Source organism: Nomascus leucogenys, chromosome 2 (assembly GCF_006542625.1).
Source record: "Nomascus leucogenys isolate Asia chromosome 2, Asia_NLE_v1, whole genome shotgun sequence".
NCBI classification, from domain to species: Eukaryota; Metazoa; Chordata; class Mammalia; order Primates; family Hylobatidae; genus Nomascus; species Nomascus leucogenys.
Window position 1 is genome coordinate 139,059,502 of NC_044382.1, and position 13,531 is coordinate 139,073,032.

A 13,531-nucleotide genomic window follows, 5' to 3' on the forward strand; every position below is an offset into this window, starting at 1 on the left:
AAAAAGCAGTGGTCAGAGGATGGGCTCTCAACTGCTACTGAGAGACCCCTCATCCCACAACCGCTCAGCACCCACCCACCCTCGCCTGGGCGCGTCCACCGCCCCACAATGTGCGCAGACGTCGCTCCTCCGCACGGATGTCCGCGGCCCCGGCCGGGGTGGGAAGGGACTCCCCGACGCTCCCGCCCAGGTTTGGTCGCCATCTTTCGGAGCGTCCTTTCCCGCGACTGCTGCAGCCCCGGATCTCAGGCGTCCGTTAGCTACAGAGGCCAATTCCTAACCCGCGCGGCTCGAATCCCGGGAGTCCCACCGCCTGCCGGCCGACCTGCCCTTGCCGGAGGCACGGCGGGGGCGGGGCCTGGCCGGGGGCGGGGCCAGCACTGCGGCCGCTGCAGCTGCGCAACGGCGCCCGCCCCTCCAGCCGCTCTAGGGGCGCGCGCCGCCTCTCGCTCCGCCGCCTTTTGCTCCGCCCAACCCGCACGCGACCCTGGGCGGGGAGGGGTAGCCAGGAAGCTGCGAGCGCGGGGAGCGCAGCTGCAGGCGTTGGGGCGGCAGGAGCGGCGGAGCCGGCGCTGAGAGGGGCTGCGGCCGGAGAGGGCGGCCGAGACAAAGGCGACGGTGAGTGCAGTGCCAGCCCCAGTCGCGCGTCGGCCCCCACGCTTCGCCCTCTCGGTCCCTTGGGCGGGGTCCCGAAGCCCCGAACCCTCGTCCCTGAGGGCTCTGGGGTTAGCGCGGCCCGGCCCTGCCAGCCGCGCGCTGCGGTTTGTGGGCTGAGCCTGCGTCTCCATTTCAGGTTTGGGCGAGGTCCTCATGCCCTAGGACCCTGCCTTTGGCTTTTCTTCTATTGCCTCTGAGGAATGGTTACACGCTCAGTTCAGAATTCACGGCAGGCGGACGGCTGAGGCAGCCAACTGACCGCTTGATGTAAAATGGAAAGGCAGACCCCCCTCCCCCCAACTTTTCGGGTCTGAAAGTCGGGAGGGTGGTGCGAGGGGCGGGCGGGGAGGGCCCGGGGTCTCTAGGTGAGGGTTTCAGGGAGCAAAGACACCTGGCTCCTGAGCCCCAACTCTTCGCCTGAGGTGCCCGACGGGTTCAGTCCGCGGGTACTGCCGCGGTTCGCCCCGGGCCCCGGGCCCCGGGCGTGAAAGCCCTTGGTTACCTCGTCGCGGCAGCTGAGCTACTCTTACAGGTTGTTTTACCCAGTGCTTGCAGCTTTAAGTTGCGATTTTAGGCAACGGGTGTGGTAGGTAGCGGCTCCTTGATTCCGCGTTAACAGCTGAAAAAGCGCCCCGATCCGCTGACTTCACTATGTGTAAGAAACAACATTGGGGATTCCTCTTTAGCTTGCAATTATTTTAAATGATAAGCTTTTTTAGGGGAATTTTGGGGGGTGATGTGCAGTTTACAAAATTTAAATGTTTCATTGAAGGGCCTGGCTTATAGTACGTGCTCAGTAAAGTGTTTGTTGAATGAATTAATCTTGAAATACCAGACAAAGCTTATCTCACATCTAGTAAAATTTAGGCACATACTCTCTTGATTATGATTAAGGAAAGAATGTCGGCAAACAATATGTATTTTTGATATACATTTTTTAGTTTTTATCCCACATAACATACTGTTGATGAACAGTCAGTTCTTACTCTCAGTATTATGAACATAGAAAATACATATCAAATGTGGATTTTCTCTTTTGGTTTGAGAGAAGTTGGTATACATTTTCTGTTTCTTAAAAACAGGCCTTGTTTCTAATCTTTAAAAATAATGGAGAAGGTAAAGAGGGAGTGGGATTGTGTTTTGAAACCCAGCTTTATTTCATTATTAATAAAGGAGTTCATGTGTTTTTGAGAAGGGACTGTGGTATGGTCTTGCTGCTTTTTGAGCAAGGGAGAACTCTAAATTTAGGGGAGAAAAACTAATGTTGCACTAATATAATAAAATGTCACCATTTACTCAACAGATATTCATTAAGCACCTGTTTATGGGCTGAGACCTGTGTTGCATACTGTTTCTGGGCACAAGCAAGATCCACAATTATCCTTTTCTTAAACTTGAATGTAAAGTTATTTCCTTATTATTGATGTCGCAAGTGGTGACTGTCTTAAACCCCTAGTGGCTATTTCAGTTGAGAAAGATGGCAGGTGAACTGCAGGAAGTGTAAATTCATAACAGCCTTTAAAGGTTAATAAGTAACTTTGTACAGCTAAAATTATTGGGTTAAGCTTTTATATTGTCAGTTTAATAGAATCTGTTTACATTTTAAAATGAAGGGAGGAAGACATTTAATAAGCTAGTGTTTTTATCCTCTCCCTGGTCCCTATTAGGAGACTTTGGTACAGTGTATTTATTGAAGGGTAATGTACTTCTGGTCCTGTTTTCTGTAAATAATCTTTGTAATAACATTTTCTATTTTTAAAAATCCCCAAAGATAAACGGTGGATTCCTTTTCTATAAGAAATGTTTTAAAATAAAGCTTCATTTCAGGAATTTTATTTTGTCCTTGTGTTCACCATTTACAAATAAATGCATATACACTTGATAGTGCTGAAAAGGGAAGGATTATTAGTAATAATTTGTGGTTCCATATGTGGACTTATCTTTTAGTATTGCAACTGTGATAAAACTACTAATTTAAAAGGATGAGATTTGTAGTTTTGCATTTATTCTGAACATAAGGTTGCATTGCCTATTTTAATCTATATATGTTTAAAAAGCAGTAATATTTTATTTATTTCAGGAATCCAGACTAATGTGATTCAAAGTCAGTCTTGATCATTATGAAATAATGTAGATATTAATTTTTTTATAGTTAGCTTTTGTATTTAAGGGGGCTCTTTTGACTGTTATTGCTTATAATACTTAATACATTGTTAAAGATAATGTTTACATTCAAATAGAACTTTCAGATTTTGGACTTACCGGCTATTAGCTTTTTTTTTTCTTTTTGAGATGAAGTCTCGCTCCGTCACCCAGGCTAGAGTGCAGCGGTGCGATCTCGGCTTACTCCAACCTCCGCCCCGAGGCTCGAGCTATTCTCGTTCCTCAGCCTCCCATGTAGCTGGGATTACAGACATACGCCACTACGCCCTATTTTTTGTATTTTCAAAAAGAGACGGGGTTTCTCTGTGTTGGCCAGGCTGGTCTCAAACTCCTGGTCTGAAGTGATCTGCCCACCTCGGCCTGCCAAAGTGTGCTGTTAGCTTTTTATTGTTGTTTCTAGAAAAAATAAGGAAAGTAATTCTTCAAATTTTAGTGATAGAGAATTGTGATACTTTTTCTTTAAATGTATATTTCTCAGAAGAAGAGTTACCTGACAGTGTACCACTGATAGTCTGGTGTTGATGACAAATGTACTTGTAAATGGTAATAGTGATGATAAAGAACAAGTAAATAAGGTGTGATGTGTTAAGTAAAAGTGGCTTTTTTTTTTTTTTGAATAAGCACATCATCAGAATTCTTGACAATCAGCAGCTGCGTTAAAATATATTTTTCCAAGAAATCAGAACTCATAATTTTTTTTTTTTTTTTTTTTTGAAACGGAGTCTCGCTGTGTTGCCCCAGGCTGGAGTGCAGTGGCACGACCTCGGCTCACTGCAACCACCCCCTCCCTGGTTCAAGCAGTTCTCCTGCCTCAGCCTCCCAAGTAGCTGGGACTACAGGTGTGTGCCACCACGCCCGGCTAATTTTTATATTTTTAGTAGAGACAGGGTTTCACCATGTTGGCCATCCATGATGGTCTCGATCTCTTGACCTCGTGATCTGCCCTCGGCCTCTCAAAGTGCTGGGATTACAGGTGTGAGCCACCGTGCCCGGCCATAATTTTTTTTTTTGTACCTTTGAAATACTAGTGTTTTCAAAGTATTGTTCCTTCCTTGGAGTAGTTAATAATGTTTTGAGGCTAAATAAATTTCAGGATGATCTTGTGTTGTAATTGCTGGAATATTTTAAATGTTGGTGTTTTCTTCATCAGGGTATGTGTGTCTGTTGGGGAGAGGGTGGTTCATTTTTCTGTAAGATTTTTTAGAATGATTTAGAAAGCATTTCTTTTTCCTCAGATATGATTAATAAAGTGATTAATAATGATACTAACATGGCATATTGCAGCTGTGCTCATATTTGCCTGTGTAGATCGTGAGAGTTTTAATTAAAAAAAGTTTATTTAAATACTTCATAACTAATTTCTCACATTACTTTCTGGGATAGGTTGCTGTTATGTTTTAAAGTCCCAGTTGTCTTTTTTAAAATTGTGAAAGGGTTTATTTAGGTTCCTCATCTGCTTTAAGATGAGTCTGGGATATTTTGTTAAGGTTTTATAAGATTTTTGTCAAAATTAAAAATGCGTATTGGTTTTGATTTGCTGTATTTTTCTTATTCTCGATTTTCATGAAAGAAATATTTTAACATTTTATTGAATATTTAATGTTAGTAATGTTTTAGTCTCAGAGGGGGACATTATAGTTTTCCTGTGTCTACTTGAGAGGAACTTGAGAGAAGCACATGCACGTGCTTATTCTTTTTTTTTTTTTTTTTTTTTTTTGAGACGGAGTCTTGCTCTGTCCCCCAGGCTGGAGTGCAATGGCACAATCTCGGGTCGCCGCAACCTCTGTCTCCTGGGTTCAAGTGATTCTCCTGCCTCAGCCTCCGGAGTAGCTGGGATTACAGGTGTCTGCCACCACGCCTGACTAATTTTCATATTTTTAGTAAAGACGGGCTTTCTCCATGGTCATCAGGCTGATTTCAAACTCTTGACCTCAGGTGATCCATCCACCTCGGCCTCCCAAAGTGCTAGGATTACAGGCGTGAGCCACTGCACCCGGTCAAGCTTATTCTTAATACTTACTTGCTAGTTAGGTGAGGGCATTTTTTTCAGATTTTTTTCATACTACCTGGAAAAACTTGGAATTTAACTTTTCTTTTTTTTTTTTTTTTCTGAGACAGAGTTTCACTCTTGTTGCCCAGGGTAGAGTGCAATGGCACAATCTCGGCTCACTGCAACCTCCGCGTCCCTGGTTCAAATGATTCTCCTGGCCGGGCACGGTGGCTCACGCCTGTAATCCCAGCACTTTGAGAGGCCAAGGTGGGCGGATCACGAGGTCAGGAGATCGAGACCATCCTGGCTAACACAGTGAAACCCCATCTCTACTAAAAATACAAAAAATTAGCCGGGCGAGGTGGTGGGCGCCTGTAATCCCAGCTACTCAGGAGGCTGAGGCAGGAGAATGGCGTGAACCCCGGGGGGCGGAGCCTGCAGTGAGCCGAGATCGCGCCACTGCACTCCAGCTTGGGTGACAGCGAGACTCCGTCTCAAAAAAAACAAAAAAAAAAACCAAATGATTCTCCTGCCTCAGCCTCCCGAGTAGCTGAGATTACAGCCATGCGCCACCATGCTCGGCTAATTTTGTATTTTTAGTAGAGACGGGGTTTCTCCATGTTGATGAGGCTGGTCTCGAACTCCCGACTTCAGGTGATCTGCCTGCCTTAGCCTCCCAAAGTGCTGAGATTAGAGGCATGAGCCACCACACCCAGGGGTTTTTTTTTTTTTTTTTTTTGAGACAGAATCTGTCACCAGGCTGGAGTGCAGTGGTGCCATCTCGGCTTACTGCAACCTCTGCCTCCTGGGTTCAAGCAACTATCCTCCCTCAGCCTCTCGAGTAGCAGGGACTACAGGCATGTGCCACCATGCCTGGCTAATTTTTGTATTTTTAGTAGAGCCGGGGTTTCACCATGTTGGCCAGGATGGTCTCGATCTCTTGACCTCGTGATCCGCCCACCTTGGCCTTCCAAAGTGCTGGGATTACAGGCGTGAGCCACTGTGCCAGGCCAGGAATTTAGCTTTTAAATTATTAGTTTTATGCATCCTGCTACCTTGGTTCAAAGCTTAAGTATACTTGATACTAACAAATAATGAATAGTGCAGGATTTAGCTGAGACTGCTTTGGGCCCTCATCCAAAGGGAGTTCCTGAATTGAAATGCCAAAAAGACTTGGTAATAAGTTGTCTTAATCCTGACACTGTAAAATACCTGTTAATGTATTTTAGTCAAATAGATTATGATAAAATATACTCCCTCTTTTTCCTAGAAAGTATTAGGTTAAGTTCATATTAAATCTAGGTACCTTTGAAAGTAACTAAATGATGAGCCCTGATATATCTGTCTTCTTGCTTACCCACTTAGAAACTCATGCTATGATTTCATGTGAAATCTGTATGATCGAATTTTTGTATCTTGTACTAAAACATAAAATTATTGGCCGGGCGTGGTGGCTCACGCCTGTAATCCCAGCACTTTGGGAGGCTGAGGTGGGCGGATCACCTAAGGTCAGGAGTTCGAGACCAGCCTGGCCTATGAAACCTTCTCTTTACTAAAAATGCAAAAATTAGCCGAGCATGGTAGCACATGCCTGTAATTCCAGCTACTTGGGAGGCTGAGGCAGGAGAATCATGTGAACCCAGGAGGCAGAGTCTGCAGTGAGCGGAGATCGTGCCACTGCACTCCTGCCTGGGCAACAGAGCCAGACTCCATCTCAAAAAAACAAAACAGGCCAGGTGCTGTGGCTCACGCCTGTAATCCTAGCACTTTGGGCGGCCGAAGTGGGTGGATCATCTGAGTTCAGGAATTTGAGACCAACCTGGCCAACGTGGTGAAACCCCATCTCTACTAAAAATACAAGAGTTAGCTGGGCGCGGTGGCTCAGGCCTGTAATCCCAGCCACTCGGGAGTCTGAGGCAGGAGAATTGCTTGAACCCAGGAGGCAGAGGTTGCAGTGAGCTGGGATGGCACCACTGCACTCCGGCCTGGGCGAGGGAGCAAGACTATCCCCCCAAAAAAACAAAACAAACAAACACAAAACTGGCTGGGCGCAGTGGCTCATGCCTGTAGTCCCAGCACTTTGGGAGGCTGAGGCGGGCGGATCATGAGGTCAGGAGATTGAGACTATCCTGGCTAACAGAGTGAAACCCCGTCTCTACTAAAAAATACAAAAAATCATCCGGGCGTGGTGGCAGGCGCCTATAGTCCCAGCTACTAGGGAGGCTGAGGCAGGAGAATGGCATGAACCCGGGAGGCAGAGCTTGCAGTGAGCCGAGATCACGCCATTGCACTCCAGCTTGGGCAAAAGAGCGAGACTCCGTCTCGAAGAAAAAAATAAAAATAAAAAAATAAAAACAACAACATAAAATTATTTTTGTTTCATTTGACTTAATAAAACTTTCACTTTTTGTTTAGTAAAGCAAAAATGAATTTTGAGTACATTCAACATTGTGTATGTTTTACACCGTATATATAGAGGGAATTTATGGGTATCTGTGGAACTGAAAGGTTTAATGGGTGGAACTTGGTAAGGTTTAAGCAAAATACAACTTTCACTGTGCCTTCAAAACTCTCCCTGTAGACTAAGTCTTTCTCTGCTTCTAGATGAGCTTTTAGCGTGATCAGATAGCTTTTTAAGTCACTTTTAGGTAACGAAAAATCTTCTGGTCACTTGTCAATAATAGTCTTATTTCAGTCGTGAGAAGGTACAGTATAGTATTGTTCGAACTCTTGTAGATTTCAGAACTTTTTTTTTGGCTCAAAACTGCTTTGAACCTAGAAGCTTGTTTCGGAGGAGGAGTCCTACTTAGTTGGCTTTTCTTTTTACTTTGCCAGGTCTTCTTCAGTATGGTATTCCTACCACTTCAGGATGCAGCTCAGGATTGCAGAGAAAAGATATAGGGGGGAAGATAGGGGAACGTGGGGGAAGGTATAGTTTTATTGTGGCTCACCTGACTGTGATCTGGCATTTTTGCCTTCTGAGTTGGCCAGGTTTTGCAAAGCTGACTCTTCAGGAGTGCTGGAAATGGTTGAGGATTCTATGCCTAGGAAGCTCCAGCTATAATTCCTGTGGTACAGTTCTCCAGCTCCAATTTAGCCTTCCAGTTTCCTTTATCTTGACGGTTCACTTTGCCCAGGTTGAGATTTTTCTTTAGTCTTTAAGGTAGTTCTATAACATTTTAACCAGAACTGTCCATGCTTTATTGAGGATATTTCATAGGCACAATTGCATTAATTCCACTGGGGTCTCAGCATCCTGTCTTTCCACCTCCTTCCATAAAATACAGTAGACCCTCCGAATCATCAGATTTCACATCTGAGGATTTAGCCAGCCAAGGATAAAAAGTATTTAAAAAGAAAAAACAGAACAACAAGGTAAAAAGCTACAGTATAACAATTATACATGGCATTTATATTTTATTAGGTATACGTAGTCTAGAGATGATTTAAAGTATACAGGTGGATGTGCCTAGGTTATATGCAAATACTGTGCCATTTTATGTATGTAAGGGACTTCAGCATCCGGGGATTTGGGCCAGGGTGGGGCAGGGTTCCTGGAACCAATCACCTGTGGATACCGAGGGATGGCTGTGAACGTTTCTTCAACAGTACTTCTGTATGTGTACGATCTGTAATCCATTGCTGCTATCACCTCTTTGCTGTCCCAAGACCACCTCCTTCCGTGTCCTCACTTGAGTGTTTACCCTGCCTTAAATTTGTGGTCCACTATTATAATTTTTCCTTTTCATACGCATTCAGCTCCCTTGCAGCATTCTTCTGTTGTAATTCACCTGGCCAGACCCCTACCCCCACACCCTTTGTATCCAGTTCTCCATCTGTTCCAGCATACACCTGGGAAGTTGAGCATGCTTTGAGGAAAACACACGCAAGCTGACCCAGCTCTCCCTTTAAATTCATGACCACGGACCTAAGGAGGGCCCTTTGTGCTGCTGGTTGTTTTTGTTTTGTTTTGTTTTGTTTTTTGAGATGGAGTCTCACTGTGTCACTCAGGCTGGAGTGCAGTGGCGCGATCTTGGCTCACTGCAACTTCTGCCTCCCAGGTTCAAATGATTCTCCTGCCTCAGCCTCCCGAGTAGCTGGAATTACAGGCGCCCATCACCATGCCCGGCTGATTTTTGTATTTTTTTTAGTAGAGACAGGGTTTCACCACGTTGGACAGGCTGGTCTCGAACTCTAACTCCTGACCTCAAGTGATCCACCTGCCTCAGCCTCCCAAAATACTGAGATTACAGACGTGAGCCACTGCACCTTGCCTAATCCTACTGTAATCCTAGTACGTTTCCTGATTGAATCACCACAGATGACTTTTAACACCTCTTGTCCAACCTCTAGCATCCCTTTTTTCCCTCTTCATTTTCAGCTAATGACCTTGTTTCCTGTATGTTAAAAATGAAAGCAATCAGAAGAAAACTTTTACATGTCTCCTTGTATCTTTACCCATTCTTTGCCTTTCCTACTATTCTGTCGTCATGGTCTCCACTCGTGCTCCTTTCTCCTCTTAAGGACATTGCATTGCTTCAGTATTCATCTCATTCTCCTGCATGTTAATGAGCTGCATCATTTCCCCATTTCTACTGGATTATCCCTATCAGCATATAGATATACTGAAATATCTCCCATCTTTAAAAAAAACCTTCCCAAATGCCACATCTTCCTTTAATTACTCCTCTCCAAAAAGGTAAATATTTGTTGTCATCAGTTCTCCCTGTCTTGTTTGGATCCACTACAGTCCGCTTTTTTTCTCTTTCATTCTACCATAACCGCTCTTTTTGAGATTATTGAGTGACTTTGTTGGTGGTAAATTCCTAGTTCTCAAGCCTAGTATCAGTGGATGTAGAAGCAATAGCAGCATTTGGTGTGGTTGATAACATCATGTTTGAAATATTCCCTTTGTTTCTGGCATATTACTGCCTATTTTCAGTTTCTTTTGTTGGTTCCTTGTCATTGCCCCAAGTTCTAAAAAATGAGGCAGTGTTTCAGGGACATATGTTTAGACCTCTTCTATATTTATATTTAGTTTTAGTCCCTTGTGATCTCATTCTGTCTAGCTAGAACTATATACATATATATATGTATTTTTTAAATTTTTTTATCATGTTTTTTTTTTTGAGACAGAGTCTTGCTCTGTTGCCCAGGCTGGAGTGCAATGGCGTGATCTTGGCTCACTGCAACCTCCGCCTCCTGGGTTCAAGTGATTCTCCTGCCTCAGCCTCCCGAGTACCTGGGACTACAGGCGCCCATCACCACACCCAGCTTATTTTTGTATTTTTAGTAGAGACGGGGTTTCACCATGATGGCCAGGCTGGTCTCAAACTCCTGACCTCAAGTGATCTGTCCAGCTTGGCCTCCCAAAGTGCTGGGATTATAGGCGTGAGCCACTGCGCCCAGCCTTTTTATTTTTATTTTTTTTTTAAACTTTTTCTTGGCCGGGCGCGGTGGCTCATGCCTGTAATCCCAGCACTTTGGGAGGCGGAGGCAGGCAGATCACGAGGTCAGGAGATGAAGACCATCCTGGCTAACATGGTGAAACCCCGTCTCTACTAAAACTACAAAAAAAAATTAGCCAAGCATGGCGGCAGGTGCTTGTAGTCCCAGCTACTAGGGAGGCTGAGGCAGGAGAATGGCGTGAACCCAGGAGGCGGAGCTTGCAGTGAGCTGAGATCGCACCACTGCACTCCAGCCTGGCGACAGAGACTCCGTCTCAAAAAAAAAAAAAAAAAAAAAAATTTTTTTTTCTTGAGGCAAGTCCTTGCTCATCCTCCAGGCTGGAGTACAGTGGCGTGATCTTAGCTTACTGCAGCCTTGACCTCCTGGGCTCAGGTGATCCTCCTACCTTAGCCTTCCAAATAGCTGGGACCACAGGTATGCGCCACCACATCCGGCTAGTTTTTGTATTTTTTGTAGAGATGGGTTTTCATCATGTTGCCCAGGCTGGTCTTGGGCTCAAGTGATCTGCCTGCCTGGGCCCCCCAAAGTGCTGGGACTATAGGTGTGAGCTACTGCGCCCAGCCTAGAATTACGTATTTCAAACTAAAAGTGTTATCTTTAGTCTGGGTCTATTTCCTATCTCCAGACTTCTGTATCCATTTGCCTACTTACCATTTTTAAGTAGATTTCTAATAGGCATCCCAGATTTAACGTCACAACTGAACTCCTTGTCCTCCCTCTTCTCCATCACCCCTCCACCCCAATAATTGTCCCCATTCCAGTCTTCCTCATCCTATTAAATGTCAACTCCATCTTTCAGTTTCTCTGGCCAAAAACCTAGTAGACATTCTTGACTCTCTTCTTTCTCATACTCCCACATCTGATTCAAATAATTAGCATGAAAACATGTCCCTTATCTATCTTAAAAAATGCCATAAGAATAAATGTAACCACAATTTGCTCTCTTCATCTGCTGCCACCTCTGTAAGCAACCATTGTCTCTTGCCTGTATTATTTTAGTAGTCTCTACCTGCTGCTTCTGCTGTTTTCTGTTCTCAAACCAGCAACAAGGGCAATCTTTTGAAAATGAAAGTCTGATTATTTTACTCCTGTGTTCAAACCCTTAGTGGCTTTCTGTGTCATTTATAAAAACCAGACTACTTAATGCCTAAGTATTCAAGAAGTCTTGACCCTTCATCGTCTGTACGTCCTGCCTGTCTGATTTCATGTCTTACCAGTTTCTCCTTGGCTTCTTCCACTCTGGCCACATATAGACCTCCCTGAGGTCTTGAACTTGCCAAGCATAGTGTTGCTTTAGTGCTCATAGGAACAGAGCTTTGTTTTATTCACTGCAGAATCCCCAGTATTCAGAACAGTGGATAGCACATAATGGGGACTCAACATTTCCTGAATGAATAACTGCTAATCTTGTCACTCATGTCTTTGGTAACAGCTTATATGAATGTTTCTATAACTAAAAGTATTTGAATTTCACCTAAAACCATGTACTCCTGTAAGAATTAAGTAGAAACAAATTTAGATGCAAGAGTATGAAGTCAGTTTCAAATCAATTTTTGTGTATGTAAAGTGAAAATACACAGTAAAATGGTAAGGGACAGAGGAGGTAGGAAAGGAAAGAAGAGAGATAAACCGATGGAATAAAGAAAAGGAAAACCTGATTTGGTAGTAGGGTGACAACACCTTAAAAAAAACCTATTTTGGGCTTGCCCTATTTTTTTTTTTTTTTTTTTTTGAGACGGAGTCTCGCTCTGTCGCCCAGGCTGGAGTGCAGTGGCGCAATCTCGGCTCACTGCAAGCTCCGCCTCCCGGGTTCACGCCATTCTCCTCCCTCAGCCTCTCTGAGTAGGTGGGACTACAGGAGCCCGCCAACACGCCCGGCTAATTTTTTTGTAGTTTTAGTAGAGACGGGGTTTCACCGTGGTCTCGATCTCCTGACCTCGTGATCCGCCCACCTCGGCCTCTCAAAGTGCTGGGATTACAAGCGTGAGCCACCGCGCCCGGCCGCCCTATATTTTTTTAAAGTGATGTTTCTTCAATTCTGAGTGTTGGTGATTTACATGGACTTAGACCCTTCAATTTGAACTATATTATAACCTTTTTTTTTTTTTTTTTTTGAGACGGAGTCTCGCTCTGTCGCCCAGGCTTGAGTGCAGTGGTGTTATCTCGGCTCACTGCAAACTCCATCTCCCGGATTCAAGCAATTCTTGTGCCTCAGCCTCCAAAGTAGCTGGGATTATAGGAGTCCGCCACCAGGCCAGGCTAATTTTTTTTTTTTTTTTGAGACAGAGTCTCTCTGTCACCCAAGCTGGAGTGCAGTGTCACGATCTTGGCTCACTGTAGGCTCTGCCCCCCGGGGTTCACGCCATTCTCTTGCCTCAGCCTCCTGAGTAGCTGGGACTACAGGCACCCGCCACCTTGCCCGGCTAATTTTTTGTATTTTTAGTAGAGATGGGGTTTCACTGTGTTAGCCAGGATGGTCTCGATCTCCTGACCTCGTGATCTGCCCGCCTTGGCCTCCCAAAATGCTGGGATTACAGGTGTGAGCCACCGCGCCTGGCCTAATTTTGTTTTTAGTAGGAATGAGGTTTCACCATGTTGGGCAGGCTGGTCTCAAAACTCCTGACCTCAAGTGATCTGCCCACCTGGGCCTCCCAAAGTGCTGGGATTACAGGTGTGAGCCACTGCGCCTGGCCTTATAACTTTCTTTTTATCAGGGATATAGGCTCAAATGAGATTGGGTGCCAAAACTTTATTATTTTTCTTTTCTTTTCTTTCTTTTTTTTTTTTTTTTTTGCCAGTTTTTGCTAAACTTCTTTTGTTAAAGAAAAGCAGTTACTGTAACTGAGATAGCTGGATGGTATCCTGTGCATTTTTTTTTTTTTTGAAAGGTCAAATAGAAGTCTCACAGTTTTAGGGAGGGATTTTTTTTAGTGTCCAAAAATTTATTAGTATGCCTGTCTTCTTAGTACTGTACTGGCTAGTTACTCTCCTTTCAAAAAAAAAAAAAGCATATAAGTATATTTATTTATTTCCATGGTAAGCTAGCAGCTAGAATAATGTACACAACTCTATTGAGTATTATTTATTAAGTGCATATACATATTTGTGTTCCTAAAAATGGTTGTACATACTAAAACTGCAATTTTACTGATAGTTGGGAAATGAAAGTGCAAAAGAAATTAATGACTTGTGAAGTTTTGGTATTTCATTATGTCAAGACAAGATTTTTTTTTTTTTCCTGAGCTGTAGATC

General features: G+C 44.2%; 1 protein-coding gene across 2 annotated transcripts in view; it reads left to right on the forward strand.

Moving 5' to 3' along the window:
- Positions 1 to 429: 429 nt before the first annotated feature.
- The window catches only part of CDC42SE2 (CDC42 small effector 2), a 124,737-nt gene continuing 111,635 nt past the window's right edge, over positions 430 to 13,531 (forward strand). For both annotated transcript variants that reach the window (XM_003259920.4, XM_004087438.3), the window contains exon 1: positions 430 to 618. The gene's annotated coding sequence lies outside the window, so the exon portion shown is untranslated. The remainder of the gene's footprint in view (positions 619 to 13,531) is intronic.